The sequence below is a fragment of the Microtus ochrogaster genome, chromosome 18 (assembly GCF_000317375.1).
Source record: "Microtus ochrogaster isolate Prairie Vole_2 chromosome 18, MicOch1.0, whole genome shotgun sequence".
Classification (NCBI taxonomy): domain Eukaryota; kingdom Metazoa; phylum Chordata; class Mammalia; order Rodentia; family Cricetidae; genus Microtus; species Microtus ochrogaster.
The window spans coordinates 36,398,397-36,418,842 of NC_022020.1; positions in this window are offsets into that span (position 1 = coordinate 36,398,397).

Here is a 20,446-nt window from a genome sequence, read left to right on the forward strand (position 1 = left end):
GGAAGGGAGGAAGGGAGGAAGGGAGGAAGGGAAAACAACAATACTAGCAAACATATGGGAAGATGGGAGTTCCAAATCACTATTAATGGCTTTGAAAACTGGTCCAGCCACTCTGGAAATCAGCATGGAGAATTCTCAAGAAGGTAAAAATAAATCTATCATATGCCCCAGCTTTACCACTTCTGGTCTATGTCGAAAGGACAGGGCATCTCACACAGATATTTGCTCAGCAATGTTCTTTGCCACTTTATTCACACATGAGAAATGGAAACACCTTAACCTTTTTTCAATAGGGAATGGATAACAAAGATGTGATAATGGACTCATAGTGGAATTTTCTTCAATTGTAAAAAAAAAAAATGAAATTGTAAATTCTCCAACAAATGGGTAGAGTTAGAAAATACTAGATTGAGTGAATTAGCAAAGATCCAGAAAAACAAATGACTCATATTCTCTCTTATGTGTGGCTCCTTACTAAAATTGGTCAGGCCTTAGCTAGTCTATAACGTGGAGTAATCACAGAAACCTCAAAAGTAAAAAGGGTCTGTGGTAATGGGGCAGGTGCTTGAGAGAGGGATAACAAGATACAGGGTATATTAAAGGGAAAACAAGAAAAACGGTGAGCAGGCATTAATTGGAGAAATGAAATGAATACAGGGAAAAAATGTGGGAAGGGGGACAAATAACACTAATGTTGTTTGATAAAGCTTTAAGGAGTCATTTTGTATTTACACAAATTACGTATACTACATAAAGCATATGCATATATATTCTTAAAGAAGTTATGCCACTTAGGCTAGTAATAACCTCCAACTTAGATGGTATCTTAGAAAATCCCCAGTGTCAGGCAGGAGAAACTCTCTTTCAAGTTGTTGGTCAAGGAAGTCTAAGTCACTTCCATCTATTTATATAGGGCATTGCTGTTGCCCTTGTTTTCCTTCCACAACTTTAAGGTAAGTCCTGAATGCTGAAAGCCAAACACACTTTAAACATAGGACTCCGATGAGGTGATGTGTATCTGACTCCATAGCTTCTGTGGACTGGAGTTCATGGTAGCAGAAAGTGCTATGCTAGCAGCCGATGATCAGTCAGTATGCCAGTATGAATCAGTCAGGAATGTCGACAGCCCACAATGACAACACAACAAGATATCCATAAAGGTACAGGAGTATCACTCATTTCTTGCTGAGAACGAGGATACCCAGCTGCAGATGAATACATCTACATGCAAATCCTACACCTAATGCTTAGGGAATATTGCAGAAGAGGGGACAGAGGATTGTAGGAGCTAGATAACCAGGATGTCCCTCCACTGCAAGATTGTATCTTCTAGATACAACAAGGAAGCCACACCCATGAATCTCAACAATATGCTTGCCTAAAGAAGTCATAAATGATGACAGTTCCAGTTAGCATGACACGTCAATGTTGATGAGGAATTCTCACACGACTCACTCTTAGAGGAAGAACTGCAGACTTCTTTCTAGCGAAAGAAGAAGAATTAGTCTACTCTACGGTGAAGCTCCTAAATGGTTATCTGATACAAAACACCACAAAGTAAGTTTTCACTCTTTTTTTTTTAGAGTTCATTCTCCTTTTAATTTTAAAATTAGTATTAAATTTTAGACATCTTTGTGGCATTCTTTTGGGAAAAATACTATATATCAAAATCTCTTATCTTTTCCTTTCTTCCCACATTTCTTATAACCTCTACCCAAATCGCTTGAGCCTAGGCAGTTTGGATGCTCAACTTACTAAACCTGGATGGAGGTGGGCGGTCCTTGGACTTCCCACAGGTCAGAGAACCCTGATTGCTCTTCAAGGTGATGAGGGAGAGGGACTTGATCGGGAGAGGGGGAGGGAAATGGGAGGCGGTGGCAGGGAGGAGACAGAAATCCTTAATAAATAAATAAAATAAAAAAAAAGAAAGTTTCCACTCTTATAAGGCTGAATAAATCTTAACACATGAAAGTATCCAGACATAAACAATACACAAAACATGACAGATCTACCATGTTTACTCAAAAATCTCTCAGCCTTAGGCAAATACCATCATTGCATACCAGTTTTCAAGCTAAGAAAACCACAATCCTTTCTAATAGAAAAGGACATTTATTATATATTACTCCTGAAAACTCCATTTATTGTATTTCTGTATCTATCAATTAAAAAAAATCTGAGGTAAGTATACTTAATAAGTAATTTGCATTGAGCTGTAAAAATGTAAAAGAGGCAAAGAATGAGTCTCTAACTTTCTCATAAATTCAGGAGACATTCTTCTGCTATATTATTATTATTATTTATCCTCTATAAATACTTCGCATTCGCCATAGCACAACCATGGAAGAAGACTTCAGTTTTCAAATCTCGCCTGTTCCTGCCCTCTGCGAGCAGTGTAGCTGTTTCCATTCAGCCTCACTGCATATGCTAGTCTGGGAGATTCTGCTGTGCTTGACCTTACCGGGGCTTAAATAGTCTTTCTAATGGAGATGGTCTCAGTCAAAGTCCTCCAATAATTGCCCAGGAGACAGATAAAATTGGGTTTAATGACCTAGTTCCTCAAGGGAGATGGTATGTCATAGGGAACTCGGTACAACTCAGTGGTATTAGGGAGTACTAATTTGGTGAGATGTATTTAGGTTACATTCTTTTGCAAAGCATTGAAAAGATTAAAGTTTTGCTCTAATTTTGGGACCAAATATTTATCTGTGAGAGATTCAGAGAAACAGGAGAGCTAATTTTTCTTGATGAAATAGTTGTCATATGAGTTGGAGATGGGGTAAATGATAATTTTTTAAAAACTGAAATTTTTGTTTTGTTATATTACTGGTTGAACCCAAGTTCTCTCAAATGCTAGGCAAGAACTCGACCTATAAGCTACATTTTCCAGTCCAGTGTTCTTTTTTTTTTTTTTTTTGACTCTGCTTAGGTGTTGTCAACAAGCTGAGGCAGACTGGTTTAACAACCCAGGATTGAGCATGGGTACACACATTGCTCTTAACAATGCATATAGCAAGGTGTTCGAAATCTGAGACCTCTCACTTTCATCAGGATGGACCACACACCTGATTCATACAAAGAAGCAAGTCACTTCTTTTAGCCACCCATTGGTAACAATCTGTTTCCAATCAAACATTTCCAAGAACACATCCTGCAACCTTAAGAGACAGGCTGACTTGGCCTGAAATGATATGGATTATATGCCCTGTAAGGTAACACATGTTCCCAGCATGAACTTTTAGAGATAATCCTCTATTCACTATCATAATGGGAATACATAATTGGGGATACAGATGATTACAATCAGATGCATTATGGGAATGCACCTACGTGCAGTCAGCAAAGACTTACATGATACGATTTTCTCAGAGAGCCATGGTTCTGTGCCCCTTAGCGACAAAACTCCTACCCTTGAACGACATAAAAGGAAGCCACAAACAGTAATCAGAACCGTTGAGTGTCCCTCACTCAAATGGCCTGGTGTCAATCTTGACAGAGCATTGGTGTGTTCTATCACTTGCTTTGAAGCATTTTCTTGTTATCTTTCAATTTGATTTTTTTTTTCATTTCATTCCTCAATAAAAGACCAAGAACCTGGAAATACTCAGCTCAGGCTCAAGCATCAGTAACAAAGTAATCATATCTAATAGTGGTGTCACATGAAACAATTTATGTCAACAAGAGGAAAAAGGGAGCAGTAGTTGGAAACACACATGACTAGCTAACCAGTAACCAGAGAAAGCCTTTTGAAAAAAAAAATGTATGCTACAGTCCTATCACCTCAATTCATTAGCTTATTCAGAAAGCTTTTAATCCCTCAGAATTCCCTACAAAGTTTGCTCTTGCTTTCTATTCAATTACCCTTCGTCTATGTTTCTGTATCATTTGAATATTTTTATGTTCATGTAATTAATACAAATGAATATTAATATTCATTTAAGAATATAAACTAATGTTGTATTCTGTTTCATTACTGTGTTAAGTAGTAAAAATATAAAATGGAAAAAAAAAACCTTAATGCTTAACATTTTGATATCCAGTGCTTTTATTTGCTTTTTATTGGTGTGATAAAACTAACATGGGGAAGGAAAGGGTTTATTTACCTCATAGGCTACAATACATGACTGTATTAGTCAATGCGCTCTAGAGTAATTATAGAATGAATCTTTCACTACACATACCCCCACGCACGCACACACACACACACACACACGTTTTATTGGAATGACTTACAGGCTGCAGGCCAACTAATCAACAATGGGTGACTGTGAATGGGAAGCTCAATAATACAGTCGTTTCTCAGTCCACAAGGCTGCATGTCTCTACTGGTCTGCAATATCTGCTGGAATCCCAAAGAAATAAGCTCCAATGTCAGTGCAGGAATGAATGTACTATCAAGACACCCGGAGAGCAAGCAGGGAAAGAGAAAATGTGTCTTTCCTCTTTGTCCTTGGTAAACTTCAAGCAGAAGTCATGGCCCAGATTAAAGATATATATTCCCACCTCAAGATCTGGATCAAAGATGTGTATCTTCCTACTTCAAGGGTCCAGACAAGGAGTGGATGCATCCACTTCAAACCAAGCAAAACAGTCTCTCACAGGTGTGCCTCATTTCTGGATTGTGTTCATTCCATATGCAGTCAAGTTGACAACCAGTAATAGGAAACCAAGGCCAGAAGTTGAGGAAACAACTGGAAGCAGAAACCACAGATCACTACTTACTGGCTGGCTCAGCTACCTTTCTTACAAAAGCCGGTCCACAGGCACAAGGACAGCACTGCCTACGGTGGGTTGAGCCCTCCCACCTTAATCACTAATCGAGAAAATTCCCCACATACACCCGCAGACCAATTTGATGGAAGTGGAGGCCATTCCTCAATTGAGGTTTCTTCTTCCCAGGTGACTCTAGCTGATGTCAAGTCGACAAAAACTGAACAACATGTCCAGTGAAATAGAAAATTAATATAAATTAAATTTCTAACACTGAAAGGTATCATGATATAAAGACTCACATGTCAAACAAGAGGGAATTTGACCTGGTCAGAAGAACCATAAGCCACGAGATAGATTTATCTAAGGTAAAGAAAAGAGATCAAAATGGGAAAAAGCATTCGACAATGGCTGTGGTGGGCGGAGCCATGACAATACAATGTAAAGAAAGTACTTGTGCCACTTGGATCCAAAGACGGAAGGGATTTGCAGATCATTTTAAAGAGACTTCTGTCCTCATCTGCAAGCACTCAAGAAAGCACATAAAGCTGTGCCAAATGGCACATGCCTGTCACACCAGAACTTAAAAGGATCACACAAGAAAACAACTACAAGATCAAGGACTGTCTAGACTTCATGGCTAGAACCATGACAGCCAGAGCTACCATAGTGTCTCCATATCTGAAAAGGGAACCAAAAAAAGGGGGGAGGGGCTAGAAAAAGAAAAAAATTAAGCCACTCAGAGAGTCTTATTTTAATCACTAAAAATGTCACTTTGGCGTTCATAGATTAGAATTGAGTATCAGAGCTCATATTTACAGATACCCTAGTGTGGAGGATAATTCAGGATAAAAGAGGATAGTTCAGGATAAAATATGCCTAACTTGAGTTAGACTTCTTGTGTGGGATTAAGAAAATGAAAAAATGAAAAAGGAAAGAAAAGAAAACAGATTTGCATTCTCACAGAGACAAACACAGTTCATTTGTTAAGGAAAGAGGCCAGCAAGGTAGATTTTCAATGAAGCTGAAAAACTGCATGAACCAGCAAGTAACATATTTTGTGTCTTATTCACATATAGGTATATAAATAACATGTAGGAATATAAAAATTAATTAATTAATTAATACTAAAGATCCACAGTGAAATGCCTAGGAGACTAAGAACAGTAGTTCCCCACTCAGAGGGATCAGGTTAGTGACAAGCTGTAAGTCAGCTATAGCCATTTCCACGCTAGCCCTAGTAGCATTACTCTACAAAGCTTTGTGTATGTGTACTTACATAATGAAATAGATAAAGAAGAATGTGATTGCGTTATTTTTAAGATGATAGGTAGAATTTGGAGTCATCATATTAAATGAAATAAGCTATAACCAGGAAGGCAAATATCTTGAGTTTTCTCTCGTACAACAAGCTAGATGAACAGAAAAGGTGAGATCTGAAAGTAGAAGGGGATATTTTAGGAATTCCAGGAGACCATCAGAAAGGAGATGAGAAACAAGAGAAGAAAATGGGAGACATGATCCAACTGTCTTATAGACATGTGAGAGAGTATAATAAAACCATTTTGAAGAATTAATGTATGGCACTTAAAACTGTAAAGTTAGGCTTGTTTAGAGGCATAAGAAAACTGGGTAGCTTTCAATATTATGGTTTAGATATTAAGCTAAGGAACTTAGAAACATCCAAGAACCCTGAACCCAGCTGCACCTTTAACTGCCACTCCTTAGTGCCAGAGAACCTGACCTGGTAGGATTTTACCCACCTAAGGCAGGCTGTAGCTTGTGATGGGTGCCAGAGAAGTTTCACAATACTTTGGTCAGGCCTTGAAACATTGTAACCACATTTATCTCTTTTTGGCTACATAATATGCAGAATTTCTCCCAATTATGTGAGACAGATTTTCTGTTGTTTGTTTGCAGATCTTCAAAGGAAGAAAAATTCCCCTTTTTTATCTGACTCTGAACTTGTTTTCAAATTCCATCGGTAATGTTTTCGAATTCCATTGGTAATAATGTTCTCCAGCTGTGGCCTAAAGTGGAATCCTATTTATGAATCTTCCAGCAGTGATGGAAATGAGACACTCTCTCACCTGTCTTACGCTCTGTGATGCATCTCTTCGGGACACACACAATAGATGTTCTCTTGGTATAGAGATTGAAAGCATCAATCTCAGTTTTATTTTTTTCCTGTTGAACATATTGTATCAATACCATCGTGGGGCTTCCACTTCACAAGACAGTTAATAGTGCTAAAAACATACACAATCCACTGTAAATCCTACTTGAAATGCAGCCCGTGTTCTCATTAAAGTAAAAGTAAGAACTGTGTTACCCCTTTAGAGCCATTCTCTCGCTGGCCCTGGTAACATACTTCCATGATGCTTTATAAATGCAATGATATAAATGCCTTGTAAATAATTTAAAATTTTTATATAATCTCAAAAATCTTTACAGAATCTATTTTTTTAGGCTAATGTCACCTAGGTTCTTAAGAGACCCCACAACAAGACACTATAAGCCTCATCTTATGAGGCCCTGAACATACCTGAAAGTCTTGGAAAAGTTATTGTGTGTCTAGGATTTTATAAGAGACTTTTCATTCACAATGTCAAGGATGCCAAGTCGTGTGCTATAGAGCCCCACAGAGTCTGTTTCTTAAGGACAACTGTCTAGAGAAATGTGCTTTCTAGACCTACGAACTAGTGACCTCACTAACAATCCACTTCGGAAAACAAGCACACATTACTTAAGACACTTTTTCTAAGATTTTAGAACTACTCTGTAAATATACTTTAAATTTGTTCTTTTTATTAGAGCAATGAATTGACTTGAAAGGGATTCATAGACAGCTCAGGCAGAGGAACAGAATAGCCTGCACGCAGATGCCTGCTGCACACAGATGCCTGGAATCAGGATGGCACAATGCTACTCTGAAGTTCTGCTTTGCTGAAGCAAAGGCTCCCTGAAGCTGATAATATCACCTCGTTATCAGTTACATACAGATGTCTATTATTTCCATGCTACATTCTTAATATCAAAACTAGCTTCCAAAAATAGTTACAAGAAAATCCTAGGTTTCAATATCCGTCTATCTCATTTCCAGGCAAAGAAACACATGCACCTCTCTAGTTGTCTGGTTCACAGTGACTGACAAAGGCTTTATTTTACATAGAGGAAATGTGGATATGCTCTCAGATTCTGTGATCAGCCTGTTCTCCATCCCTCACCTTTCCAGGAAGTACGGGATATTACACTCACCCCCATGATCAAGACTCCTCATGTGTACTAACTAGTCTACATTAGATGTGGTTGCCTAATATGTGATCCTTTGATCCTGAATCTCATATTCCTTGTCAGTATAACTATTTGAGGAAAAGTATCCCTACAATTGTGCTTATCCAAGTTATAAACATGTTAGTAGTAAAGTGCCAAATGGTTACAGTTATTACAAACCCTAAATTTTTACATTTTGTAACCAATATTTTTATTACATCATAACTATGATGATGTTCATATATATGTTGGTGTGTATTTTAAAAATATATATGTATGCATATGTATAAATAGATGTGTAGTTATCAAAATTCCCTGAGTTAACTGAAATAATTTTCAGCTAAATATTGGTAGACCTGTTTGTTATCATGGTTAGTATTTGTAGCAGATGGAGATAGATACCAAAGATTATAAAACATTATTAATCATTTTATATTATGTTTAGTTTTCTTATATTTTGACCTTAAAAAGCAATATCCCTAAACAAAATATGCTGCTTAATGTTTAGAAATGCATAATTTTGCTACATATTCTCTGAAGATATATAAATATTAGGAATAATTAAAGATATTGATCCTAGCTTAAGGAATTATAATAGCTTATTCTTCAAATAATTAATAATATTCTATTCTGTTAATCTCAGCCACATATGTGATTTTTTTGCTATATTTGTTACAATGGTCAATAATTTATGGATGTCTATACTTTGAAAATCGATAAAGGAAGATTTCAACCACCATTATAAATGCATGAATTATGTGGTATAATCCAAATGTAGTAAATTTGCAGGAAGTCACTGACATAACCTAGTTTTGAAAAATCAAGATATACTTCATTTGCAAACTAAGAGTAAAGTGAACTATGAAAAGTTTAGTTTTATTCCACTTTCTTAAGGTCTTCTATTCCTGAAAGGATGTTAGATAATTATTCCTTTGTTAGCTTAGTAACTTTCACTTGCAGAGTAATGGCTACCTCAACACAATGGACTTTATTTCTTCAGCCAGATTCTCAGCAATTTCAGTTGAAGAATAAAGGAATATAAAACTACTCAGGCATAAAGATAAAAATAATAACAATTTCTGACAACCAGAAAAGTATAGCAAGGTCATGATGCTAAAGTCTGAAATAACATTTATTTCCTCTTGAAAGAAAAAAAAATCTAGAAAAGATTACATAAAAATAATTTAAAACTTTAAATATTTGAAGAAGGATGCTTAAAAGAAATCCCACACTAGCTCAGAATTGAGAAGTAGATGGTTATTTATTTAGGGGTAGACTCACCAATCAGAATCCTCTGCTTGAACAGAGATCAGAAACCAAAATCTGCAAGTGGAACACAGAGACCGGAAAAGAGGCGGGACGCATGCTCTGCGTTGGCATATATAGGATAAGAGGCCACACCCCAGTGGGCATGTGACCACTGGCTGTAAGACTTCCTACAGCACCTCCCCTTTTGTTTAATAAGAGAGTTACAAGCCAAATACAAAATTATATACAATGAGAAAAAATATATTTAATAATTATCCTGTTCTAAGTAGTTTAAGTTTTTTTTCAAATATTTATTTATTATATATACAATATTCTGTCTATGTGTATGCCAGAAGAGGGCACAAGATCCCATTACAGATGGTTGTGAGCCACCATGTGGTTGCTGGGAATTGAACTCAGGACCTTTGGAAGAGCAGGTAATGCTCTTAACCTCTGAGCCGTCTCTCCAGCCCCTAGTTTAAGTTTTGTATATATAATAAATAACTTGGCCAAGTCATGAGAGGAAAGTAACTACAACTATCTAGTCTTCAACCCTGTCGAGGATCCGAGAAGGGAAATAATATTACTTGAGTAAGCAAAAAGTGCAATCAAGCAACTTCCAAAAATGTGCAACAAATGACAGAGACAACTGGCTACCTGGACAATCACCCAAAGTCCCATTTGAATATTGAAGAAGCCAACTTTGGCTAAGGCCTAGAATACCTGACCTACCATTTTCAGAGGAAGGAAAATTTTCAAAACCGTCATGTCTGCCTTGGCAAGATTTGACAGTCCTGCTTATCCATTTCTGGATATCATGTATCTTGTCAATGGTTGAGGCATGGGCATTTCTTTGCCCAAAGGCAAGAAAAGAGGCCGGATGCATGTTCTACATGGGCATATATAGTAGAAGAGGCCATGCCCCAGTGGGCGGGTAACCACTGGCTGTAAGACTTCCTACAGTAAATATTTATAATGGATAAAATGTCTTGGTAAATAGCAACAGTTTTGTTTTTATTTTAATTATACAGTTATAAATTCACATAGTATATTGGAAAGAACATAGTGTCTATTCTGAAGTAGACTTGGTCTATATTTCACATTAACCACTGTCATGGTTAGTTTTGTCAAGTTGATATACTCTAAAATCACTTGGAAAAGAACTTTCCATGAGAGATTACCTAGATTAGGTTGACCTGGCACATATCTGTGTGGAATTGCCTTGATTGTCGTAATTGATACAGAATGATCCATCTTAATTACAGAATTGTGGTTTGCGGTATTGCCGAGGCAGTAGATCACGGACTGTAAAGAATGCAGAAAGCAAGCTGAGCATGATTGCATTAATGTACTGTTTTCTGTGCTTGACCATAAATGTGATACGAACAGTCTTTGACTTCTTTATAATGATGGACTATAACCTGGACTTTTGGGTCAAATAAACTTTCTCTCTCCTAAATTGCTTTTGTCAGAGTATGATAAAACAGAAACAAGAAAGGGGACTAAGACAGCTACCTGCAACAACATTGCAAAACTAAATAAGATTCTTCTGTTCAGGAAGAGGGTAGTTGAAGCAAAGCAATATTATGAAAATATGCTTGAAGAGACTGGAACATTTGCTGAATCTCACAGTCTGAGTTAATAATACATGCTGAGGTTACTTAAGAACTGAGACTGCCATCCTACTGTGTACTCAGCCTCTTTGTTTAACCTGCCTTTAAAAGAACAATGTTCTAATCAACTTTACTTGCCTTAGATTTCCTATGTAATCAACTTTTAGAACCTAAGCTAATGCATAGCTACAATCTTAAATTATGTACTCTTCTATGCCCCTGACCCAGAACAATGCATCATTTGCTGAAAGCAGCAAGCAAACAAAGAGGGTAAAAGCAACCTTCTAAAATGAATATTCACTTACGTATATCAGTTTTTAAACAATTATGTTTATAGTACCGTGTGTTTTCTGGGTCAGTTGGGAACAGTTGAAGCCAGTGATTTAATCCCTTGAAAAACTGTCTTACAGTTTTCTGTAAAGTATCCAGTCCCTTCTCCAAGTGAGGCTTTCTGGGTTGTTCTGTAAATAAAGTGAAGCCCTTTGTCCAAAAGACACAGTTACAGAGACAGAGATTGATGCACATAGACAAAAACACAGCAACACAAAGTTACCAACACACATACACTCAAGCACATACAAGAGTGCAGAGTTGGAGTCACAGGACAGTCTTCAGGCAAGTACAGGTTCAGACCCACAGAACAGACGTACGGAAGATGAAGGACACAGGCAGCATTAAACAGATGATTCCATTCTGGGTTTGCTCTGGGTAAAATGAGTCCTGGGGGGATGCTTTATTTCTTTTCTAATGTCACATTAATGCATTCTCAGTGATTTGGAGTTAATAATCATTAATGCATTTAAACCAAACAGTAATATCAACTTTTCCCTGTTAAAACAGGGCAAATAGGATGATTATTTTGCTCAAATCTATTGCAAAAGACTTTCACAGGAAATCTTATACTCCATACACACACACACACACACACACACACGCACACGCACACGCACACGCACACATGCTAAAATGAAGGTATCTTGTCAAATGGCAACAATGTGCCTATTAGACCCAAAACTAACAAATGAAAGGTCAATGAGCAATTTCTTTTGTAGTTGTTTGCCAGTTTGGTGCCACAGAACCACAAACACTACAGGCTATTGGCACTGCCCCTGGTTACCCTCCAGAAGTTGTTGGTAAGACCCTAGTGTGGAAGACACCACACAACCGAGTTAGGGAACATGGAGGAATCAATCTGGCACTCTGCCAAAAGCTTCAGCTCTACTGCCTAGTTGTCATAGTGCTAGAAGGCGCTAGCATTGCTATCAAATGAGAAAAGTATCTATCGGTTTTACTCAGCTGTGCTGTGAGTGAGAACAATACCAGTCTGGTAAGCTGTGTCCATTGATAAGTTAGTGCCACAAACATGGGAAGAAACAACCACGTTCTGACTGGATTTAATTTTAGTTTCACAAGATGAAATTACACCTGGTAGCACTGTCGGACCAAATATATATGCTGCACAAGATATAGGCCCTAAGGGAGACCCTACTACAACTATTTTGTTGATCAAACATAGCATTAAATGGACTCCTAATGACTTGTCATGCCTATATGACATACTCAATCCTGATCAGATTGTCATACTCAATCCTTATCAGAAAAGCTACTGTTTGGACTAGAAAGTGATTGACAGGGATCTATAATTGGCCAACACACAAAACATATACTCTTGCCTCACTCCTAATTTCAGAGGAAATCTTTTGTGTTTTTCTCTATTTAGTGCGTTGACTATAGATTACTCATACATAGCTATTATATGGAGAAAAATTCCTTTTATTCCTTGTTTCTTATAACTTTTATGGCAAAAATACTCAATTTTGTCAAAGATTTTTTCTGTACCTATTGAGGTGATCACATGACTTACGTCTTTACGTCTACATGCAATTTTAGACTTATTGATCTGTATATATTGAACCATCTTTCCTTTCATCCTGAAATGAAGTAAGTTGGCCATGGTACTTTTAATTTCAGTTTCCAAATCTTTTATTTAAATTTTTAACATACATGTCTAACAGATATATATTTACCTTATTTTTGTGCATTTATGTAATTATCAGTATAACAATGGCTTTGAAAAGGTGGTGCGGGAGAATTGTCTGTGATCTGTCAATCATGTTATAAATAAACGCTGATTGGCCAGGCAGGAAATATAGGTGGAAAAAACAGACAGGAAGTAGAAATGATGTAGTGAGAACAAGAGAATTCTGAGAAGGAGGAAGTTGATTCCTCTACTCCCGCCCAGATCACCAAAGCAGAAGGATGTGATCTGCCCCACTGAAAAAAGGTACTGAGCCACATGACTAACATAGATCAGAAAAATGGGTTAATCAAGATGTGAGAGTTAGCCAGTGAGAGGCTAGAGCTAATAGGTCAATCAGCTTACAGACCAATGTGTGATTTTCTTTGGGGCTAAGCAGTTGTGGGGTACCATGCGGGACAAAAACCCCAACAGGATCCTCCATATTACAAAAAGGAGTTTTGTAGAATTACTTTTGTATTGCCTTGAATAGTGTGAGAGAGATCAATTGTTAAGTCTTTGAAAGTCTTGTTTAATTCAGCAGTAAGTCCATCTTCTTTCTTTCTTTTATTTTAATTTGGGTGACTTTGTGGGTTGTTTACATATTTAAACTACTGCGATAATATAATTATCACTGGCACACAAATTTGTGTTAAGTATGCATATTAATCTTCTCTGGTTAATTTTTTTAAGATTACAGCTAACTGATTTCTAAGGTTATAATGTTTCACAATCTCATTAACCATTTTTGAAAACTACAATCACTTCATGCTCTTAGCAATAAATGCCTAGCCTGCTTGTCAATTTTTTTTTGCCAATTTTAGCAAATATTTGAAGTTCTTATGATATGGTGTCTTTTTAAAATAAATGCAGTATTATCTCATTGGAATTTTGCTGGCATTTTCTTAATGACAAATGATATTGATCATTTTGTGTATTTATATGTATATAAATAAATTCCTAAAATTTATGTCAAAATAGTTTTGAATTTTTGTTGACTTTATATTATCATTAACTAGTCATAACATTTATTTATGTCTCTATATACAATTCCTTTGTTGAATATGCTTTTGCCAATGTTTTCTGCTAGTCTATATTGAAACTTTTCACTTTCCAAATGGTATCTTTTGGATATTATTTTTAATTTTCGTGAGTTACAAAATGGATGCTTTCTTCCCTTGCTCATGTTTTTAAACTTTAACTTTTCTTTTTCAGCAAAGATCTGGGAGGCCCTACAGCTTGACATAAACAAATGCACTTCATGGGATACCAAAACTGATACAACTCCAAAATCTCAGAGTTTGGCACAGGGAGAGGTTTACTGCATTCTCTTTTGGATGACCTAAGCTTCAGTCCACCATAGGCTCTGCAAATCATCAACCACTCCTAGAAACTCTAATAAAACAATACAATCTGTCTCTTGTAGCCATGACACCTTCTATCCCAATAACAACATCTGCTTTGTGCAAACTATCCAGTATGAAGTCATCATTTTGTAATGATTTATCTTTATTTTGTTTGCATATTAATTTACTATATTATTATTTTGATGACAAATCATCAAGTTGGCCAAAATGATCTTAAACCCTTTAGCCTTGACTCATGACCATGCCTGAGCTTCTTCTGTAGCTGAGATCACAAGTCTGCACAGGTCACTTTGATTTTTTTCTCTACAGAATAGTAAGCCATATAAAGCTATGGTGACAATAACTCTAACAGAGCTCACCAAGTGTGTACCGGATGACAACATCTACTTTTGCACTTTCAGAACTCTTCCAGTGTTTGTTGGCCTTTTATGGAAGGGATTCCTGCTATGTGTTGAAAGAATGTGCCTCTTTGTTCATCTTCCCTGCAAAGACATTTGCTCTCAGTCCACTGGGTTCATTTTTCACCCCTCTGTCCTCATTCTTCCGCTGAACACGGTGTTCTACCAAGGCTGTGTCGAGCTCAGTAACACAGACATATGTTTATTAGCCGACTGCCTTGTCTCTGAGGAACTACCAGATTGGAGAAACAGAAAGACAGTGAAACACAGACAGTAATTTGAGAACATCATCTGTTAATAGGCAATGTTTATACAGACGATGTAATTGTTCCAGACAAATTCAAAGAAAATATAACTAATTCTGATAATTTAGAGCCAGAGCAGCTGGCCTATTGTAAAAAATAATCAAGTTTTCGTTTTTATTTTTTTTATTTTTGTTTTTATTCATGTGTATGGGTATGTCTGGTATACACTACTCTTGCCATGTGTGTATGGGTAACCATGGAAGTCAGAAGAAGGTTCAATCCTCTGAAGTAGGTGCTGAGAACAAACCTCAGATCCTCTAAAAAAGCAGCAAGACCTCTTACCTGCCAAGCTGTTTCTCCACTCCTCTTATTGTTTTCACAATTTAAGAAAACTTTTCTTTTCCTAAATCACCATGATTTCCTTCTTCTTCTTCTTCATAAAAAATGATTTGGTATTAATATTAAGCTGCTCAAATTGCTGTAGCTTTGTGGCAGGCACACATATCTGAAGTCAGTAGGTTTTCTTCAACTTATCTTTTTCAAAATTGTTGTGGTATTTTTCATCCTAATACAACATACATTTTACAATCTCCTTATCAATTTTTATTCTTAAAATCTAGTGTTGAATTAGGATTATGATGAGTATGTAAATCACTTTAGGAGAAATTGTAATCATATACTAACTTCAAATTTATGAACATTGTATAATTTTCCATTCATTTAAAACATGTCAATTAAGATTTGAAGAATCTTGAAATTCAGAACTAGCCTATTTTTGACAAAATTAACCATATTTCATATTCAAATGTCATTGTAAATGTTATTTAAATATTCAATTTATGATTGTTATGTAATACAGAAACAACTTTTCTATTATTGATACATAGGAAATCTTATTAATCTCACTTTTAGTGAACAAAAAAAGAGAACAAAATTAATTCTTTTAAAAAATAGTAAATAAGTCTTTATGAATATTTTTCATATTTTTCTTTATCGTATTAGGAAAACAAACTGATTTTGCTCTGATTGTTTTAAAATTGAGATAGATTGATGGATTTTAATTTTTTCTCTTGTTTTATGACAGACTGTGTGGGAGCAAGAAGAGGACAAAGTAGAAAAGGAAAGAACAAAACAAAGAAAAGAGCCTTTGAGACAAAACCACTCCTTGCCTAATTTCTGCACTTCTTTTCTGATTAGAGAGGCATGGATATTTCTAGCCAGCACTCACAGTCTGTCGACACTCTAATGCTTCATAATTTATAAAACAGCTTTCCTCCCCACCAAGCTCAACATATTTCACAGATAGATCAGTGATGCTTACAGGATTCCTCCAGGGAATGTAGGCGACAGAAATTATTATGTGTTCTACTAGGGGAAGGAAAGATCAAAACAGGAACCCATTATCACCAATGAGCTAGAGGACAGTGTTGGGCCATTCCGCCCGAGCAGGCTCTAAAGACAGATGGAAATGACGAGGCTTACCCAGGAGGCCAGAACTGTACAGAGTAAGGGAGGTGTTCAAGTGGCAAGCAAATGGCTCCCGACTCCTCCACTTGGATGCTCACTTAGGAACTGACTGCAGCTGAACATGATATGCAAAGCAAAAGCTTTAATTTGCTCTTAAACATTTTCACCACTTTTCTCACCTCAGTAAGATGTTTTATCTCATCGGTCAAAATCCCAAAGTGATAGTCATGCATTATCTTTCTTCCCCTTCTTCCCTCACCTGCAGTTTCTACCCTCTCACCCTCCCTGGTAGATTCCAGATAGAGAAACATCCTGTCATTGATACCACTGAAGACCTGATTACTGCCATGCAACCTAAAATTCCGGTAACCAGACAGGATGGACAACTCCCCCAGATCCACTCCCCAGTGCTCCAGTATTTTCAGGATAAATGTCCTCATCATTGCCCCAGTGATTACAAAGCTTTCCCTTTTTCCTCTCCTACTTTCTTAAGTAATTAGAACTGATTATACATGCAAATAGCTATCCAATTACATAGTTTCTAGGTTTCATCTTCTTGAGGAACTTTCTACAAGAGTTCTACAGACTTTCCAAGAGCTAAGCTATTGTGTTTGAAGGCTTTAAAACCTAAAACAAGCTGTCATTCTATCCTCATCATCTTGCACCTCACCCTGAAGATTCTTTGTGCCCGGTGCATCTCTGTCCATCTCCGGTTCCCTCCTACTACCCCACTCTTGATTTATTCCTGGTTCTTGTTGGATGTATTTCCCGATCTCCTCCTAAGAAAGGGGAATGTGCAGGAAATTTGGATACACGCTGTGTATCTGAAAGTGTTGTTATGCATTTTCTCTTCATTGCTAATTTCAGCATACATAATATCCCATATTCTCGACTAGAAAGCATTTCTTGAGGATTTTTAAGACATGGCTTTATGGTCTTCAGCTTCTGATTTCCCTGCTAAGTGATCTTACTCCATTGTGACTCTAACGAGCTACAAAAAGTAATGTGTAAATTTTGAAACATTTTTCTAAAATATTCTGAAGGATATATAGTTTGCAGCTTTCGGTCAGGACTTGGGACATATATCTTTCCTATGATGCTCATTGAGGACTCCTGGTATCTGGGAATTAAGAACCCCAATTACTGAGATTACTTTCTGGATATATCCACACTTCCACTTTCTGCTTCCTCTTCTCATGGTCTCAATAAAGTGACCCTGCCTTTTCTCTCATTTCCTATTTTCCATCTCTTCTTTTTCTGATCTCCTCTAGAAGACTTCCTCACCTTGATCATCCAGTCCTTTAGCTGATATCCTATTCTAGTACCATATTTTAGGATAAGAAGATCTGTGTTTCATGGGTACAGTGCTTTTTTATTATGTAATTACTAATGCTTTTATGCTTTTCTTTCATTGTTTAATGCCTGTTTCTATCAGCCCGCCATCTTTAACTCTTAAGTGCTAGCATGATCTCTGTAAAAATACACGCAATGTGTCTTTTCCTTTTAAATCCCTAAAGTAGTGTATAGTATGAGCTGCGGGCCTCTTCCCACAGCCCGGCTCCTGGCCGCCTGGCTAGCTTATACCCCGAAATAACAACACACAAACTGTATTCATTTAAACAGTGCATGGCCCATTTCTATTAATGTGTGTAGCACCGAGGTGCGCTTACCAGAAAGATTCTAGCCTATGTCCATCCTGGGTTGAAGCTTCATCGCGTCTGTGTCAGTGATGAGCTGCATGGTGTCTGTCTGAGGCGTCTTACCTCACTTCCTCTTCCTCCCAGCATTCTGTTCTGTTTACTCCACCTACCTATGTTTTAACCTATCAGGGCCAAGCAGTTTCTTTATTAATTAACCAATGACCTTCCACCATCAGTAGTGGATCATCGTGTTGCACTTAATGCAAAAGCACATAAACTGTGTTATAAGGTAAATTATCAAAAATCAGTTTTCCATAGATTAATTTCTATATTCCAGTGGATTTCTTTTCTTAAAAAAATTAGATTTATAAGTGGGGCCGGAGAGATGATTCAGACATGAATAGAACTTTCTACTTTTGCAGAGGACCTGGTCTCAGTTTTAGCAGCTACATACCAGTTAACAGTGGTCCTTACCTCCAATTCCACGGAAGCCAGCTCCATGTTTTGGTCACACACAGTGCCTTTACATACATACAGGAGATACACATGTATACATAAAATAAAAATAAAATAAATATTATGATACACTGAGTGGCATTTAAGGAACAAAACTTATTTCTTAGAATACTGGCAACTGGGAACCCCACAATATTAAAGGTTCAGCAAATGATACCTTGTGAGAGCCCACTTCCTCAAAGATGGCCATTTTTTCACTGCAACTACATGTAGTAAAAAGAGTGAGGAAGCTATGTGGGACCCCTTTAGACCCTTTACAAAGAGTCTAATTCTGTCTACAAAATTTTATCATTATACTCAAAAGGTGACCTGCAAAAATCCCTAATTCAAATCTCACACACTAGAATTAATGTTGTAAAGAACGCAAATAGAATATAGTATTGCCCAAATTCACCTAAACTTATTATGAGATAAATAGTGGACTCTCAACTATAAACAATTTAGGCATGATTCAAATACAAATTCATGTAGTCTTGACCATTTCTTTCCTATTCCCCAAACTATTCCTACCTCCAAATCACATCACATAAGGTTTGCTATAGATTAGTTTTAATGTCATACTCGGACCCTAAAGTCATTTTCACAAATTGAAGTGTGAAGATACCTGTATGGGTAATTAAACCTTCTACATATGACCAAAACAAATTTTGCATGCAAAATTGGCTCTTGCTAAAAACAATATGAGTAAAATAACCTCATTACATATTTAGCAAATGAATGAAAATGATTTAATTGACTTGGCTTTGGAAAAGACTATACAAGGGACATTCTTTGGTTTGAAAGAGCCACATTTTTAAAGTCCCAGAGAGCAGACTATACATCCATTCAAAAGTTTTAGTATATAAAGAGATCTTATCCAGAGCTCTTGGGATAGCAAATAGTGTAGATGAGAAACACAGTGACAATTTATGGAGATTTAAAGTTGACTTTAAACGAGAGCACAGGATGGGGGCGTTAAAGCAGCCGAGTTAGATCCTCCGTCTGGTACCACCTATAACTATTTGATGGGTGAATGATGGTTAGTAGCTATGCATTTACAGGTGGGAAGGGGAAGAGAAAAAAGGAAGGAAGGAAGGAAGGAAGGAAGGAAGGAAGGAAGGAAGGAAGGAAGGCAGGGAGGGAAGGTAGGAAGGAAGGGAGGAAAGAAGGAAAAAAGAAAGGAAGGATAAAAGGAAAGAAAAAGAGAGAAGGGAGGAAAGGAAAAGCACGTGGGTCTGATTTACCTACCATTTTACCAGCTTGTCCTAGATGGTTTTGAATCTATTAAAAAAAATGCCTTCCCCAGAACATCACCTTCATTCAGATACCACTGTCTCCTGGAACTGGAAAAATAGTCACTGAATTGGTATCTGCTCACCAAGTCTTGCCTAACTCTAATCTGGTCTCTCCACACCACTCAGAGGGATCTTAAAATTTAAATTTGATCATGTTGCTCTCCTGCCTAAATCCTTAAAATGTCTCTAGTTGCTCTTCAGATCAACACTGAGTCATTAACTTGTTCTGGGAGGCCTCAAGTTTTTCAGCCTGAACTAAGACTGCTGTAGTTTATATATTACTTTTATCCCTAGTCTTTTCCCATCTGCTAATCCCAGTTCACTTTTTGAAAAACTGGCTAAAGTGTCACTTCTATAAAGAAACTTTCTTAGACCTAAAGATTATCTGAATTCTGCCAGCATATTTACTCAAGGCCTTTCATGTTTCTTGGCAGCATATTTTAGTTCTGTAATGTTAATTTATTATTTCCATCTTTTAAGATACACTACCATTCTTTAAATAAGACACTGAACCTCACATCTGACATTTAATATATATTAATATTCACAACTATTGTAATCACAGCAATTGCTGATTCTTAAAATATTATGTTGCTGTTTTATTGTAATTTTAATATCTGTTTTATATTTGAGGAAACTGAGGAACAGAGTGGTTACAGAAGCTATCAGAGTCAAGAG